We start from the raw sequence: 17533 nt of genomic DNA on the forward strand, positions 1-17533 counted from the left end.
ACAGCCAACTTCCCATGCCCTTGGTCAGACCATAATGTCATTACATTTACCATACCCAGACAACCACTCCCCAAAACAGCACCACATTTGGCACCAGCCTCCCTCGCCAGAAACACCCATAACATCCATAGCACAAACATACTCCCACTACTTGGACCATCATAGAACACAACCAATGGCCTGGCAACCAAGGACCCTAATAGACCTGCACAACTCTACTATCCTTCAAGCCCAGGACAAAATTGCCCCACTTAAGATTCACAAGCCAAAACCTAAAGCTTACCAGAATTCTTGCTTCACACCTAACCTCAAAAACCTGAGAACAAGCAAACAAATTGCTGAATCCCACTGGAAAGACTCACTCACCATCACTAATAACTCTTTCGCATCGCAGCCAAAAAATACAAACTTGCCATACTCCAAGTTAAGAGGCTCACCTACAACGAGAGGATTGCCAATGACAAATCCGGGTCAAAAGAACTCTTCACCATCATAAGGGAACTAGAGACACCAACAATCCCTCCTAAATCATGTCATAAAGACGAAGCCTGGTGCACTAACGTCCAGAATGTTTGTTTAGACAAAGTCTGTAGGCTTCATGAAGGGGCCCCTGAGGGACCCTCGCATATGGAAACAAGGCACAATCACCACACACAAACTGATACGCCAGACACAAGGTTGTATTCCCAAAATCTAGGGTTTATTGCAAAGCAAATAGTCTCAGTTGGCCAACTGGGTCCCACGCCCCACGACATGTGTTTCCAGACCCCAGGGGACGCAAGAGAGGGAGAATCATACAACAGTTACATATATACAAATCAAGCATCTTGTAATCAGTAGTGACACATCCAATACCGCCCCTAATACATTTTCTTTGAATTGGGCACGATGATTGACAATGGTGACGAGTATGACACCTTCGAACATTCATTTAGCAACAGTTTGCAATTTTCGCGAGCCTACAGACACAAGTATTTGTTTAAAAGAACACAATGCTTCTGTTCTTGCAAGCAAGCTGCGTGCAGGGGAGAGACACATTCCAGGCCTTGCTATCTCCTAGTTTCTATTCGTGTACTGGGGGTCAACTTGCTCTCCAGGGCTCTACATGGCTCAGGAAAGGGGGGCCGCAAAGAAGAGCAGAATTCAAGTCATTTAATGTTCGCTTCTAGCATTTCTACTGTGTTTTCAAGACTAACCGGCACCTGTGGACTGATTAGGATGCCTTCCTGCTTATTTCCAAGGATATGCGAGGGAGGAGACCGGGCATTTCTGTCTGGGTTGCTACGTTATGTTTCAACATGTCTCTCGCTGCCTTGCGTTATGCACTAGTAAAGCAGAATAATATTTCAGCAAAGCAGTTTAACAGAAGGTAAAAAGCAAACGTTAGAGAAAACAAAATGGCGATTTCAGTCACCTTAAAATGGCCGCACTTTAGTCAAGCTTATGGCTATATATTTCTAATACTAAACACATGAGGCGGTTGGTCTTCAGCCAATATAGTACATGGCCTTATCCTTGAGGGGTGTCTACTTTTCCTGGACCGGCAAACCCTCCTTTTGGTGGTATGCCAAACGCCTCATCCATACATTGCATCCTCTTCTGACCAAGTATCTGATTCTGATTCTGATTCTGAATCTTGTGCATTATTAGTTTTCCTTTTATTGTCGTCAATATTGATTGACATGAATTCTTTAACTGTTTTTAATTCCTCATTACCGTGGGTACTTGATTCAATGGTGTTCTTTTTTCCTATCATCTGTACACACTCTTCACTTATTTCAGTGCATATTATGGGTAAGCAGTGTATGCAACAACAACATGTCATGAATATTCCTAGCACTGCTACTAGGATCGCAAATAATTTCCATCCCCATGAATATAATATCTCCCAGAACCAGGAGCCTATATGGCAACCCCCTTCTTGGGTATGGAGTTCAGAGCTCAAGACATGCAATTTTCTTATCGCCTCAAAAATCATAAGGGAGGAGTAATTTACAAATATACAACATGCTGAGCCCACGATTTTGCAAACACCGCCACGATCAACCATGATTACATCAAGAGCCCTTCGTTTATGAAGTGTCATTAATCTAATCCCTTTCTCCTCTAATGTCATGATGTATAATATATCTGTTGTTCCATTTATTGTTTTCTCTAAGATTCTGGATAGTTGTCATATATTATAGGAGTTTATTGCTTGGGCCATAAATGGTACAAATGATTTTGCTACATCTTCCGCAATCAATCCTCCTTCATTACTTCTCCGTTGCCTAGATCTAGATAGTTTGGCTATGTCTGTTGTTTTTAAAAGAAACATTGCTGGGAACAAAAGTCCTAAATAGCAAGTACCTCTCCAGTTTCTAGGCAACCAGGGATACGCTTTTTCTCCACAGATAAAATACACAGGATCACCTACATATACAGGTTCTACTTCCCTATCAAGAATCTCTTTATTCATGTATCTAGTGAATGTCCCTACTGAATAGGAGCCTTTCTTTTCTAAGCAGAAAGGCATAGGGCCTCATTACAACTCAGGCGTTAAGGGTTAACGCCTGATTCTAATTTTAACGCCTGCTTTTAGCAGGCGTTAAAATCCATGGCGCTAACCTGCCATGGTGCTAATTACGCCGCCGTAATTTACGGCGGCGTAATTAGCGCCTTCCCCACTCCCATTATGCCCTATGGGGCAAAAATGGGAATGGGGAAGGGAAAATGGGAAATGGGGATTTACCGCCCCACTCACCTTGGAATGGGGCGGTAAATCCGCCATCCACCATGGTGTAAACGGAGTTTACACCATGGTGGTAAAGTTGGTGCACTTAGCACCAAGGTTGTAATGAGGCCCACAGAACGTGGGCTGTAATTTACTGTATAGGAGGGGGGCACTGTATCTTTATTTCCTTCTAATCTCATTTGAAACATGATTACAGATGATTTATATGGCGCAAACAATCTATCTTGTGGCATAAGTTTGGAAGGTGTAACTTTTGGTGTCATTATTCATGCTCTATGAAATATGGAGCAACCTACAAGTTTCATGATTATCTCTTCAAATTCATTCATGTTTGTGCTATCTAATTGACCCGTTTCACTTTTATTCCATTTCCCATAATATAAGGCACTTAGAGATTCACTGCATGCAGAACTCAATGTTAGTGGCTGCACGTACCAACCTATTCCTTTACCACCATGCTGTGGCAAATGGGCACACATCAAACAATTATTCTTTCTCAGAATTGAATGTGTCATATTCATTATTTGCAGTAATGTATTGTTACCATATCCTTCCCTATGTCTTTCTTCCATTGGGGACAGAGTGTAGGTAATTACATGAACCGGGCTTTCAGTAGTGGAGATGTTTCTTACAGGCAAGAGAACTTCTAATGGGTGCATTTCCTCTAAGTACCATAATACCAGTACTGTCATTATTGGGGCTATTATACTCATCATACACATGACTATTGTTAAAATCAGCATACCATTTTTACGGCAATTCTTTTGGTGTAATTTTCCAGTTTCCATGTTTAACTCATTATCAGCAGTGATGCAGGAGGGGTCAAAAGCTGGTTCTGGCATTTTTCTCTCACGGTTCTTCTTCTTCAGCAATGTTTGACGTGAATATCTCTCCTCGTTGCACTCGTTCGGATGTCAATAAATTCAGTAAATGTCAGCAGTCTGTCCTGCCAGTTCTTAGCAGCATGGATTGCTATGCGTTGGGCAAGATAACTGTGCATTTGCACATTACTCAAAGAACTCCGGAGCAGTTATCAATTGCCTTCATACCATGTGAGCCCCTCTTGTCCGGGAGGGGTGACCTGCACATGGATTTTTTGTTTTTATTTTTTTTTGCACCGAGGAGCCTCGTTTTTTGGACTGTCCGATTTGCCGCTTTCCTCTAGGCCTCCGGTTCCTACTTCATCCGAAAATAGGAAACAGAGGCAACAAAGATCAAAAGAAATGTAGATTTGATCACTTCTTCTTCCAAGGACGTAAATTGTACCGCCTTGCTCCTGGTATTGTGTGATCAATTAATAGTGCGGATGCACTTCCAGACTCAAGCTCAGAGTCAGCCTGTGGCGCAATGGCAGATGATGGTGGGCGCCAAAGTGGTACACGTTTTGTGTCAGCCAGCAGTGATGCAGGTTCTGCTGGACAAGGTTGGGGCACTCTTTGCCCTTCCTCTTTTACAGCAATCTTTTCAGGCTTCATTTCAGGATTAGGCAGATTTTGTGGCAAAGAACTGGCAGCCGTTTCTTTCGTTTCTGGGACCGCTGTCTCTTTCTGATCGTCTCGATCAGGCAGTTCTTCAGACGGTGATGGGACCTTTTTAGCGTGGGTTGCATGAACCACACTTTCCTCCCGTCTACACGAATGGCGGTTTGCGTTGTTAAGAGTATCAAATAGGGTCCACGCCACCTTGGTGCAAGCAATGTCTTCCTTTCAAAGTTCTTGATTAGAACCCAATCTCCGGGTTCCAGTGCCTGCCCCGGACCAGTGTACCTGATCAGTAATGCCTCCTGCACCTGCTGATGAATGAAACGCAATTTTTGTATTAAAAACAGGGTGTTCGAGTTCCCTCAACCGTTTCGGCTGTGGTGCACACCAAACATTTACCGGTCTCCCCATCACTATCTCATATGGCGAGAGCCCAGTTCTTGCCTGCACAGATGTATGTATGCACAGTAACGCTATTGGTAATGTGTCTACCCAGTTAACTTGTTTCCTGCGCATATTTTGCTTATTTTGGACATCAAGATGCCATTGTGGCGTTCAATCAGACCGGCACTCATGGGGTGTCTCGAACAATGGAATCGCTTATCAATCTGGAGACCTGTGCAAATCTGCAATATCAGTGCGCCCACAAAATGTGGACCATTATCTGACCATATGACAAGGGGCAGACCAAAATGGGCAAAATACTCCTTCAACATTACTTTCGCTGTGCTCATAACCGTACAGTCTTTCAATGGATATGCTTCCACCCACTTACTGAATGCACATATGACCACTAGGACATACTTCAAGTTTTGGCATCTCTCCATCTCTATGAAATCAAAATGAATTACCTCAAAAGGCATAGAGGGAGGACCAAAACTGCCTGTTGGAGTCACCGTTCCCTTACCCACATTGTGTTGTAGACACGTGATACAGTTCTGAACCAGCCTCTCTGCATTTTTTTTTATGTGTGAATTCTCCCATACTGTGGCTAGATGCTGAACTATCTTTTTGGCACAAATATGAGTAGGGCTGTGGGCCATCATGACCATTGCAGTTACATAGGAGTTGGGTAGCATCCAGTTTCTACTCTTCTTGTCCACCCAGCAACCTTCTAGATCTAATTCAGCAGAGCCATCAGCCCACCCTTGTATTTCATCAGCAGTGGCTTCTGCCTGCATTTCTTTGACAGTAGCAATTCCATTCTCTATCATGCAGGGCACCTCTTCAGACTGTACTGTCAACATTTTGGTATTCAAATCAGTGGCAATTCTGTCTGCAAATGCGTTTCCCTCTCCCACTTTACATGTTACTTTTTTATGAGCCTCACATTTCACTATTGCTAGGTGCTTCGGACACGTAAGTGCAGACAACAATCGTACAATCAAAGGGCCATGTTGGATTCTGGCCCCATGTGATGTCAAGAAACCCCTCCCAGCCCAGTGTCGGCCAAAGTTGTGAACCACTCCAAAGGCGTATTAGCTGTCAGTAGATATATATTTTTTTTTATTTGTTCATGGTTCAAGTACAAAATGTAGAACCTTTACAAAAAGTGATTTAGAAGAATAAAATACTTACATTTACATCAATTTACAGAAACATAATACTTTTATAGCACAGCTTAAAAAAAACAGGATATCACATCTAATGATTGGTATCCTCTAGTTTTTTTAAATTGAAAAGCTCTTTTTCAATGTACTTGCACAGACTGACCAATTCAAAAACCAAGGGCTTATGCGTACCTTGAATCATTCGCGCCCATAACGATTGCTAACAGTCCTCAAAATCAATGTTTACAAATTTCATGATATAGGTTCATTCTGTTCCATATGTACCCTTTTCTAGTATGGTTACATGGAAACAACAGAACATGGTCAAATCTCGGAATATGTTGTTTAACAAACATGCTATATTCTTTATACAGTTTGTAGGAAGATATTCTTTCTATTGTTAGCTGCCAATCCTGTTCAAATAGCTTCTTTTTAGCATAACCTGGACGCTGATGGACATCTTCAATAGTAATACATAGAGACTTCAGTAATTGTTGCATTTTATGGTGGAATTGATTGAAGGAAGCCGAATTACAGGAATCTAACATACCTTTCAAGTCTTCATATAGTGAATTTTTTGGAGGATAATGAATTTTTACATAACTGATAATTGCCGCCATTTCCAGTGTTCAGATAATGCCACAAGCCCAAACTCATGGCGAATCACTGCATTTGGTACAGACATTGGTAAATGCATGGCAGCTTTAATCAATGTATAGAATCTATGGTTGCACTCAAGTTGCATAGGCACATATCGAGGGAGTATAAAATGACGCTTTCAATTTTTAATGTTAAGAAGTCAATCATCGGTGTTAGTGAGAATTTACAGTATTTTGTGTAAATCCTTTTTTGCTGGGACAATAAAGGACGTGTCTTATTTCTAATAAAGTCCATCCATGCTTTGATTGAATTTTGAGTAGTGAGATTATATCCCAAATAAATCGCCCTTAAAACGATTGGAATTTGAGTTTTCATAATCTCCCATCAATATCCCTTGCTATTTTGTTTTGTGCCAAATTTCATAATAGCCGTTTTTGCGGGATTTGGTGTCAAATTGTGTGCGACTGCAAAGTTCTCAAAAAGTTGGAGCTTTGTTTGCAACCCAGCCGGAGTGAGGTCAAAACCAATGATATCATTTGCGAATGCAATCCATTTCATAAGCAGGGAACCAATTTTAACAGAAAACAGATTACTATGATCCCATTCCTTGTCAAGATCTGTAAGATATAAATTAAAGAATGTCACCGCAAGGTTGCAGCCTTGCTTAAGCCCAATGGATGTTCCAATTGGCTCTGTAGTTCTGCCATCAAGTGAAATTTTAATTTTGTACGAGGTATTAGTGTGGAATTTAAGGAACCAATATAGTAACACTGTAGGTATTCCCATGGCCCTCATTTTATTCCACAGCAGGTTTCGTACCACATTGTCGAATGCTGATCACATGTCGATCATGGCCACATAAACAGAGTAATAATTCTTTCCTCTTGTACCCTCTATCATATGAGCCAGGATAGCAGCATTCAAAGCAGTACTCATGCCCTTCCTAAAGCCTGTTTGGTATTTTGAATAGAGGTTATTTGCCTCGATTCATTTTTCCAGGTCGTATAAGAGGAGAATTGCAAACAATTTTGCATCGGTATCAATCAGAGAGATTGGCCTGTAATTCTGTGGTAGGGCAGGGTCACCTTTTTTGAATATTGGAACAATATTTGTGGTGGTCCAAGAGGGGGGGATAGAGCCGGTGTTAATAATAGCATCAAATTTTATTTTCGAAATTCCCGCCCAAAACTCAGGATCCGCTTTGTAAAGGCAAGGCGGAAGCCCATCAGGGCCAGCCGATTTAGAATAAGATAATCTTGAAATGGCCCATTTAAGATCTTCCAGTGACCATTCCAAGCGAGCGATCCTACTATAACACAACTGTACACCTGGGACAGACAAGAATTTTTTGGAATATGATATTTTGCTGTTATATAGTCATGCCATTTTTGATCTGATATTCAGTAAGATGTGGCCAATGCAGCGCTTTTATCGCCACTTTTAATTGTGCGCCAAATTGTGAGAGTGTCATATGATGATATTGCTCTTATCAGGTCACAGTTCTCCCTATTATATTTTAAAATACGAGCATGTCTGAGATTCTGTTTGTATGCCTTCAAAATTTGTAACCGCATGTTCCTATGATTCAATACTCCCTGGTCAGTTATTTTAAGTTGTCTTAATGCCTTGTTTTTCTCTCTTTTTAAAAGCTTAGTGGTAAAATCAATAGGATGGGGATGGTTTTCTTTAATATACCTTTTACTAAAGAGAGCAAGTGCATTATTGATTAATTCAGAGTAAAATTTTATCGAAGGTGTCTTAATTTTGATATTTGACTGACACAATAGACGTATTTTATGCGAAACATGCTTAACAAATTGATGACACAGGCCTTGACATCTAATGGAAACTTGGGGGCGATCAATCTCTACTAAAGCCAAAGCTGGCTCAGGGGTCAAACATTTACATTGCACTTTCAGCATACAAGAAATCTGTGCGTGATCCCTCGTTAGTATGCAATTGGTCTGTAAGGGTGATGAGAGAGAAGCAAGGATTCGAATGGCGTATATGAAATCAATCGTCGATACTTTAGAACCCCGTGACCATGTAGTGTGTGACTTCATATCGTCACTTACAATCATATCCATGTCCCAATCATAAAGTAAATCTCTAAATTTCACACCCCTTCCACATGATATTTGAGAGGATTTGGATGCTCCAAATACAGTTGGATCTGTACAATCACAATTAAAATCTCCCCCAATGATATTTTCTAGGGGTTGATGTTTGCTGGATATATTTTCCAGACAATCATCAATTTCATCCAACATAGCATCAATCGTGACACTGGCGGGATTCCAGTATAATGATATTATTAGAATTGGCGGGTGTTTAGTCGAGAAAGTCTCCACTAATACACCCAATAAGCTCACTGATTCCCAAATCCACTTAGAGTGTAGATCGACCAAATTGTTGACTGCTATTGCGAGACCCCCGCTCGGTCGTCCTTGGAGAGGCTTCCTTGCAGACCTACAATATTGGCTGTCAGTACATATGTTTACACTCAGATTTTCAGAAACCTCACAGGCTCTGGTTAAGGCTATTATCTCCGCTGCTTGCGCAGAGTTGTAGGGGATTCTTTTACTTTCCACAATACTCTTTAACGTGGCGATAGCATAGGCAGCAGTTGATGTGCCATCAGGTAGTTTAAAACAGGAGCCGTCACAAAACACCTCTCCATCTGGCTCTTTTTGTGCGGTGTCTGTTAAATCGAATTCTTCCCTTTATTTCTTCCTCAGTAACCATTAAACAATCGTGGGGAGGTGATTAATTCTCACCAAGTTCTTCCGTGGGCAGTGGCATTAATTCTGCAGGATTCAAAGCGCTACACCTCATAATTTGGGTGGTGCAAAAAGGACAATTTCGTATCTAGTCAATCTATCATGAGGTGTTGCGTCTGCGTTCTATTTAATAGAACGTCTATGGCATGTGGCACCATCAAAATTAAGGTGTGCCCCAATACCATCCCTTCCGTTTGTTTCACTGACGCAGCAGCCGCTGCAACAGCTCGCAAACATCGTGGTAATGTGCACGCTACAGCGTCCAGCGCAGAAGAAAAATAGCTTCATGGCCTATTTCTTCCACCTTGTTCCTGTGTCAAAACAGCCAATGCGCAGCCTTCATTCTCATGTACAATCAACCTTAACATTTTCTCATAATTTGGTGTGCCCAAAACTGGAGCAGAACACAATGCAGTTTTGAGCAGATCAAATGCTCTCTGATATTCTTCATTCCACTGAAAAGGCATCACAACATCCTTTTTTGTCAACTTCACCATTGGCTTCACAATCAAAGCAAAATTCAAAATCCACTGCCGACAATAAGAAGCCATGCCTATTATAGCTCTGACTCCTTTTTGTGTTTTTGGAATAGGCATACCAGAAATGCTTTCTATCCTCTCTGGCGTCAGTCTTCTCCCTTCTCTCGAAAGTAGGTAACCCAAATAAACCACCTCCTTTTGACAATATTGGAATTTCTTTAAGCTCGCTTTGTGGCCATGCGCTGCTAAGTGTGTTAATAGTAAAACAGTGCTCTTTTTACAAATCTCCTCCTTATCGCCGGCGATCAATGTCATCTATATACTGTAACAATACACAACCTGCCGGTAATTCTAGCATGTCCAGCTGTTCTTTCAATGCTCTGCTGTAAATACTCGGACTCTCTGTGAAGCCGTGTGGAATGCTTGTGAATGTGAATGATCGTCCTCCTAACGTGAAGGCAAACAGATATCTACTTTCTTTGTGTACTGGAATACTGAAAAAAACATTTTTCAAATCAATAACACTAAAGTATTCTGCCGAGGCAGGAATCATTGTTAAAATTGTGGTAACGTCCGGAACCAATGGGAATTGAGGATCTACTACCTTGTTTAATGCACGCAGATCAATTATGAAACGATATGGTACCTCATTACCTCCTTTTTTATACACCGGGAGAATGGGACTGTTGCAAGTGCTGCCTGTAATCTCTTCAATCACTCCCAATTTTACCAAATCAGACACAATACTTTTCAATCCTTTCTCTCCTCTGCTGAGATTTTATACTGTGGAATACGCGGTAACGTTACTCCTTCTTTCAGAGCAATTTTCACTGGCTCTATCTTCAAGCATCCCATCATTGTCATTCATCGCCCATATACAAATTGGCACTTCACTCAATTCTCCTGGCAAAGGTTTGGACAAAAATTCAAATACTGGTACATTCTGTGGTGAAATGGTCAAAAATACTCCATCTGGTGTACATTGGATAACTGCACTCAGTGTTTTCAATATATTTAATCCTAACAAATTTTCCCCGCAGTTTTCTGTTAAGAGAAATTGACAATATTCAGTGAATGGACCTAATGTTACTGGTACTGGTTGGGACACTGGATTTACTACTGGGGTACCTGCAAACCCTACTGAAATATTTCTTTGCCCTGACAGTGGTATTTCTGGAACCAAGTGATGATCTATCGAGCATTTTTGTGCCCCTGTGTCTACAAAAAAGCTATGCTCTCTATTCCCGACTTTGATTTCCACGTAGGGTCCTTTCTGATTCACGGGAATAGGCACTGGTTCCGACCCCGTCTTGGGCTGTCCTATTGGGTAAACAACACATCATCCAATGTGTAATCGCTGCTGTTATTATAGTACGCATTTGATTGAGTGTCAAAAATGTTTCCGCCCCTTCCTCTATTCCCATTATGCGTGTTTTGATGGCTCTGATTCTGAGTAGAGGCAGTTTGATTCTGAGCTTGGTTCTGACTTTGGGCACTATTCCCTTGGCTATTTTGGTGCTGCTGCATGCTATTTCTATTCTGCCCATTTGTTACTGGATGCCCCCTATGCTGTCTTCTCTGGCCATACCCATTTCTATTTTGCAGATGTGGACATTGCGCTCGCCAGTGACCCTCCTCTCTGCAATACGCACATTGATTTAATCCCAGAGGCCCTCCATGCATGTTCGAATTACCTCTGCCTTGTGCATTTCCTCTTCCTCTATTGTGTCCCGCCACTTGCTGGAGTAGCACCCTTGTTTTCAAATTCGCCCCATCCTTCACCTCTTTCTCTTTCTCTGTATTCACTCTGTTCTCATAATATTGGGCCATATGTAATACTTCTCTCAACGTTTTTGCTTGCCATGCACTTTCTGATGTCATTATTAAGTTTTGAATTGGAAGTATTAACCCTCTCACATACTTATCGACAAATAGTCTTTTCCCTGCTTCTGTGCTCACATCCTGTCCACTAAAGTCTGTGAATATTTCCTCAAATCTATTAAAATAATCTGTAGCTAACTCATCCTTGCCCTGAACACATGCAGTCAATTTGTCCCATTGAATTCTTTTCTCTGGAACAATTTCTTTCAATTTCTGTATTATTCGTGCTGGTAATGCTACCATGTTTGGCCCCAGCTTTACCCCCACCTCTTTATCCCTATCCTCCAGTATTAAATTTGCCCATGTGGCGCCATAGGCCGTTTCATCATCCACTTTTCTTATTTGCGTCCATATGTCTGCTGGTAGGATTACTGGGAATATTAGATCTATGTCACCCATAGTGAGCACGGATGATTGCAGGCAGGACTCTACTTCTTTATAAAATCCCGCGGGATTCTTTCTTATATCAGGCACCATCTGTTTTATGTTATTCACTTCCTGTCTGGAGAAGGGGACGTGCACATATTGTGCTGTATAATGTGCTTCAGTTACTCGCGCTGGTTGGTTGCCTACTGCAGGAATCTCTACTTTAGGCACAAAAGTAGGTGGGACTTCTCTCATGGGAAATACCGCACTCACTGTTCCTCCCCCTTCTCTCATATGCAATGATATTCCCAAGTCAAATGATAAGGCTGTTTTCCCTGTTCCACGTTCTAGTGCTCTCTTATATGCTGCCATCATTTCGGGGGTGCTGGCTTTCCTTTCAGCTATATCTTTGTCTATTAAATATTCAACCATTGTAACTAATGCTTTTCCTTTCATGGGCAAGGGGTATTCATCAAATATCTCATGTATTTCCATTGTGGGGATACTAGGATCTGAAATCCACTTTAACGCCTCTCGTATACATACTTTTAATTTATTGCATGTCTGTCTTGACGACGGCAAAAATCGCCGCTGTATATATATATCACCCCTCACCTCCCCACAGATTGTTTGACAAGTGCAATGTTGTTTTTTTTTATATGTTTAACCATGATGTTCGCGGACAATGGGCACTGTCCGTGTATCCAACATGGCGGCCGTTTCCAAAAATCTGACGTACCTCACGTTTTTTATTGACCAATCAGTGGGCGCGTCCGATGTCTGCAGAACTCACGCCGGCGACTGGACCAATCGGAGGCCCGTCCACAGACCGAACAAGGAAGTGAGTCTGTGGAACAACCCAGCTATAAGCTAAGTCATTTTTACCTACTTTTTGGTCATTTAAAAAAAAAACTACTGGTCAGATTTACACCAAATTTACAAAAGCACAATTTCGGGACCAAGCCGCCGCTCAGCCGCACATTTGGTGAAAATCCATCCAGCGGTTTGAGCTGTAGGCGTGAGCAAGATTTTGTTCCTATTGTGTCTATGGCAAAAACCACATATTTTGGGACACCCCCTATAACTTTGCCCCATCTCACCAAACTCTGCAGGATCAATGTTATTAGGCCATTCCCTTTTTTGTGAGGATTGGTCCGGGGGGGTAAAAGTTATAAGCTGCCCAAAAAGTGCTCTTCCTTTGGATTGAGCAACTGAACCATAACAACACAGCCGCCACCGCAGTATATATTTTTTTCCACTGAAAACACTTTGTTAAAGGGATGTTAGGTTTAAGTTGGGATGCCATCTTTGATGCCCTGGGTGTTAGTTTTAGCAGTGCACGGAGGTGGCGCGAGTTATAGTTGCTTAGTGTACCATAACTGGTGAGTTTTTCTGTTTTACTTGTAACCATAACATCCCTTTAACAAAGTTTTTTCAGTGACTTTCAAGGGGTTTTGTTAGTGCAACTTAATCATAACGTCCCATCAAAAACGTGTTTTCAGTAAATTTCATAGGTTTTTACTAGTGTCTCTTTAATCTGCTACAAGTTCCCTATATTATATGCCCCACCCCAATAGGTCAGATATGGAGTCAGCGGACAGCGTGTTAGACCGCGGATGTCGGGTGGCATTTACAAGGCTCAGAATCATAGGGGAGACCCAAAAAAGATGTACCCATCAACCAACAAACAGATGTACCTAAAATCACAACTAATGTTTACAACATGCAAATATACCTTATTGTACAAACAATCACGTTAAAAAAACACTAATTGCTTTTTTATATTACACAAATTACAATGGAATGCACCAATCAAAAACCATAACTGTACACTTCATATAATCCCTTCGCTACAGCTCTGCATACAGAATTAGAAATACCAGGTGCTTATTGGACAATACATTCTCCTTAAATAGTAATTGCATTGTATTTATTTTGGTTTTATTAGCTTTCATTACATAAACATGTGTTATAAGACATAAGCCCTTTTTTCACACATAAATGGCAAGCAGACTTGAATGGCTAGAGGAGAACTTCCCAAAAGAAGAAATGAGCGACGATAACATCTCCAGTGGTATACAATAGATATTTTAATGTCAACAAATAATGTATTTTGTATACACCGTATTAAAATAATAATGCCTATTTTTCTTACAGTACATAGTTCACAGTTGAATTATAACCAATCCCCAGAATCACAAACAGAAGCCTTATCCCTAACTGTAAACAATCAAATCATGACCTTCTTCAAAGGCCATCTAAGGCCCTGTTTGCCCCTGAAACTCGTCAGTTCCCCTTCTGGTGGCGAGGGCAGGAGCCCCCACCTCTGCAGCACTGAGGGCAGGAGCCCCCACCTCCTCAGCACCGAAAGAGAACTGCTGTGCCATGTAGTTCGAAGGAGAACCACCCCTTTGACGTGGGCGCCCCCCTCTGTTGCCCACTGACCTCCAGGTCCTGCCACTGGGTAAGCATCCAGTACCCCACTTTCACCCTGGGCAGCTCGGGCCACTCGCCTGCATCAGCGCCGACATTCATAAAGGAAAACAAAATGTCGGGCGCGATGCGGCGCCAAAACGGGGCTAAGCGTCCTCGTGGTTGCTAAGCAACCATCGTCATCTAACTGCCCTGCATCCGCCGGCAGGCGGAAGAGCCGGCCTCTTCAAAGGCCATCTAAGGCCCTGTTTGCCCCTGTTCGCCGTGGGACGGCGCATGAGGACCATTACTGAACTACATCCCTGGACAATATCAATGTTGTAAGTACCTACACAGTAAAGTTAGCCGCTTGCTTAACTCCCACTTATAGCGCCTGTATACGCTACCTGCAGGGGCCGCAGACCCTTGCTCACTGTAAACGCTTCCATCTCAACGTGCCATCTCCAATTTACTTGCTAGTCCATACGCTTCACATTGTCCCATGGAGTTAGTTAACCGCTTGCCACAGACATGCTAAGATTTATGTACTTTTGCATGCATGATCATAATCTATTCTGCCTAACAGCCACAGCTAAGCGTATCCGTTTTGAATTACCCCAGCAAACTGTTATCTGTTACGATATAACTGCAACTGCTAAATGTATGCAAACACTGCCCTAACAAGGCTGTTCAATACTCGGATGACCTCTTACTATTACACACTAACAGTATCTTTGCATGCTCTTTGCACCAAATGCTAGCCATTATCACACTAATACTGCACTGTATTACAATGCCTCTATGGAATCGCAATGCCTCTACTAACTCCACCAAACGGGATTCTCAAGCTGTACTTAGCCTACCTTGATAGCTGTATTTAGCCTGCCCTCATAGCTCTATCATGCCTACCTTGATTACTGCATTTAGTCTACCTTTACAGCCCTGTTCAACCAGCCTGTTAGCTGCATGCAGTCTGCCCTTGATAGCTGTATTTAGCTACTTAATCGACACCAATACCCTACCTGCCTGACATTCAGCCACAACTTTTTACCAGCCCTATGACATTGTTACTATCAGGCACTAACCTTCCCATGCTACTGATGTCCTTCACTCGCCAATCCTCTGCACGGTGCCTCGGCGCAAGCTTCTCTATTATGCTACTTTGCCTCACCGCAATCATGTTCCCCTTCTGTGTCGTGCAAAGTGACATACCTTGCAATGGTTACAGCTACATAGCCTACAAAAATGGTCTAGCGAGACCTGCCTGTCCAAGACATTACCCTATCGTCTGCCCCACTCCATTCTTGCCCACCACACCAGCCTTCCTCCCAGTCATACAATCGGCCTATCCCACCCTTGACCACGCACACTCTTCTGATATCCTAGCTAACAAGAACTCAGATAGCTCCAAGCGGAACCCTACCGATACGAGAGCATCGTGCCATACCCCCGACTACAGCCCCTGAAAACGACTGACCTAACTGTCTCTCAAACTACTACCCTCATCCCTACCGATCGTAATAATAGACTCTGTGCCAGAACCCACCACAGAACTAGCAAACGCCCAGCCAAACCACCCAACAAGACTAACATTCACACTGTTACCTCAATCAACTCCACCCCTCCTAAATGTTAGATCATTGGTCACCCATTCCACAGAAGTCGCCGATATTATTCTGACCAACAACCTGGACTTCCTCACTGTGACCGAAACCTGGTTGCACGATGCGGCGGGACCATCTCTTACCCTAGCCATCCCCGACAACTACACCATCCTCAGAGTAGACAGACCCAACGCTCGAGGAGGTGGTGTAGCTATCATCTTTAAGTCCTCGCTTGATATTTGACTAGCCTCCTCTCTCCCACTCAAATCATGTGAGCATCTCATAGTTAAATTACAAACCTCCCCTAAGAGCACCATCACGCTGCATCTAATTTACAGACCCCCGGGCCCACCTGGCAGATTTGAGGAAGATATCACCTCACTAGTAGCAGAAAGCTCCAAACCTTCAGCACAAATGATTATACTTGGAGACTTCAATCTTGGGTTTAACAACCCTCTCGACAACCCAGCCAATGCCCTGGCTACAGCATTAGAGGAGCATGGCCTCCTTCAACTATGCTCCAAACCCACCCACTCTAAGGGTAGAATCCTTGACTGGGTAACCGCCCTCAATTGCAACATCAACCTGAAGGACCCCGTACAGCTTACCTGGACGGACCACTACCTCCTCCCACTCGACATTAATATCAGTAACTTAGTGTATAAAAGGCTTGTTATTGCACCGGTCTGCCCAACTAGGAAAAAGAGCAACATCACAGCGGAAGCACTAATACCCCTGGTGACCCCCACTTTGAACGCTCTACCAGCCACTACTGACTTAAGCCTGATGGTCAACGCTCACAACGATTCCATGGCTAAAGCTATCGATATCATTGCCCCACTAAAAATGCGCAAATGGAAACCAAAAGCGCACCTGAATACGTGGTACACCCCGGAGCTCAAAACTCTCCGACAACAAAAGAGCAAACTTGAAGCACTATGGAAATCAGTGCCCTCAGTAGACAACAGAACTAACCTTACTAATATTTCTACCCTCTACAAAAATGAAATCATACGCGCTAAGAAAGAATCTCTTAATTCCAGGATCTCTCAGGCAGGCTCTAGCACAAAAGAGCTCTTTAACATCCTAAAGGAATTAGAAAACCCCATTCCTCCCGCAGATACCTGCACAAAGGACAAACCATGGTGCACAGGGATCCAGAATGCCCTTGCTAACAAAATTTCAGGGCTCCAAACTAAAATTGAAAACAAACGACAACAACTTACTCATGGTCCTACCTCCAGTTCCACCCTGCCCTCACCCACTGCCATTAGCTCAGGTTTCACCTCCAAAAAGGTAACCATACCTGAAGTACAAAAAATGATAGCTTCCTTGAAACCCTCGAACTGCAAGGGGGACAGTTGCCCTGCACAGATCATAAAAGACGCAGCCAGGGATCTTTCCCCCTTCATCACCAAATTAATAAATTTGTCATTCTCCAATAACACGGTCCCTAGCAATCTGAAACAATCTTGGGTCCTACCTCTGTTAAAAAAACAAACCCTTGACCCAGATATACCCACGAACTATAGACCCATTACCACTGTCCCTTTCTTAATAAAAATTCTTGACAGAGTGGCCTATTTACAAATTCAGGATTACCTCGAGACTAACCAACTACTGGGAATTTGCCAATCTGGCTTTCG

Source organism: Ambystoma mexicanum, chromosome 5p (assembly GCF_040938575.1).
Source record: "Ambystoma mexicanum isolate Mex_15411 chromosome 5p, UKY_AmexF1_1, whole genome shotgun sequence".
NCBI lineage: Eukaryota > Metazoa > Chordata > Amphibia > Caudata > Ambystomatidae > Ambystoma > Ambystoma mexicanum.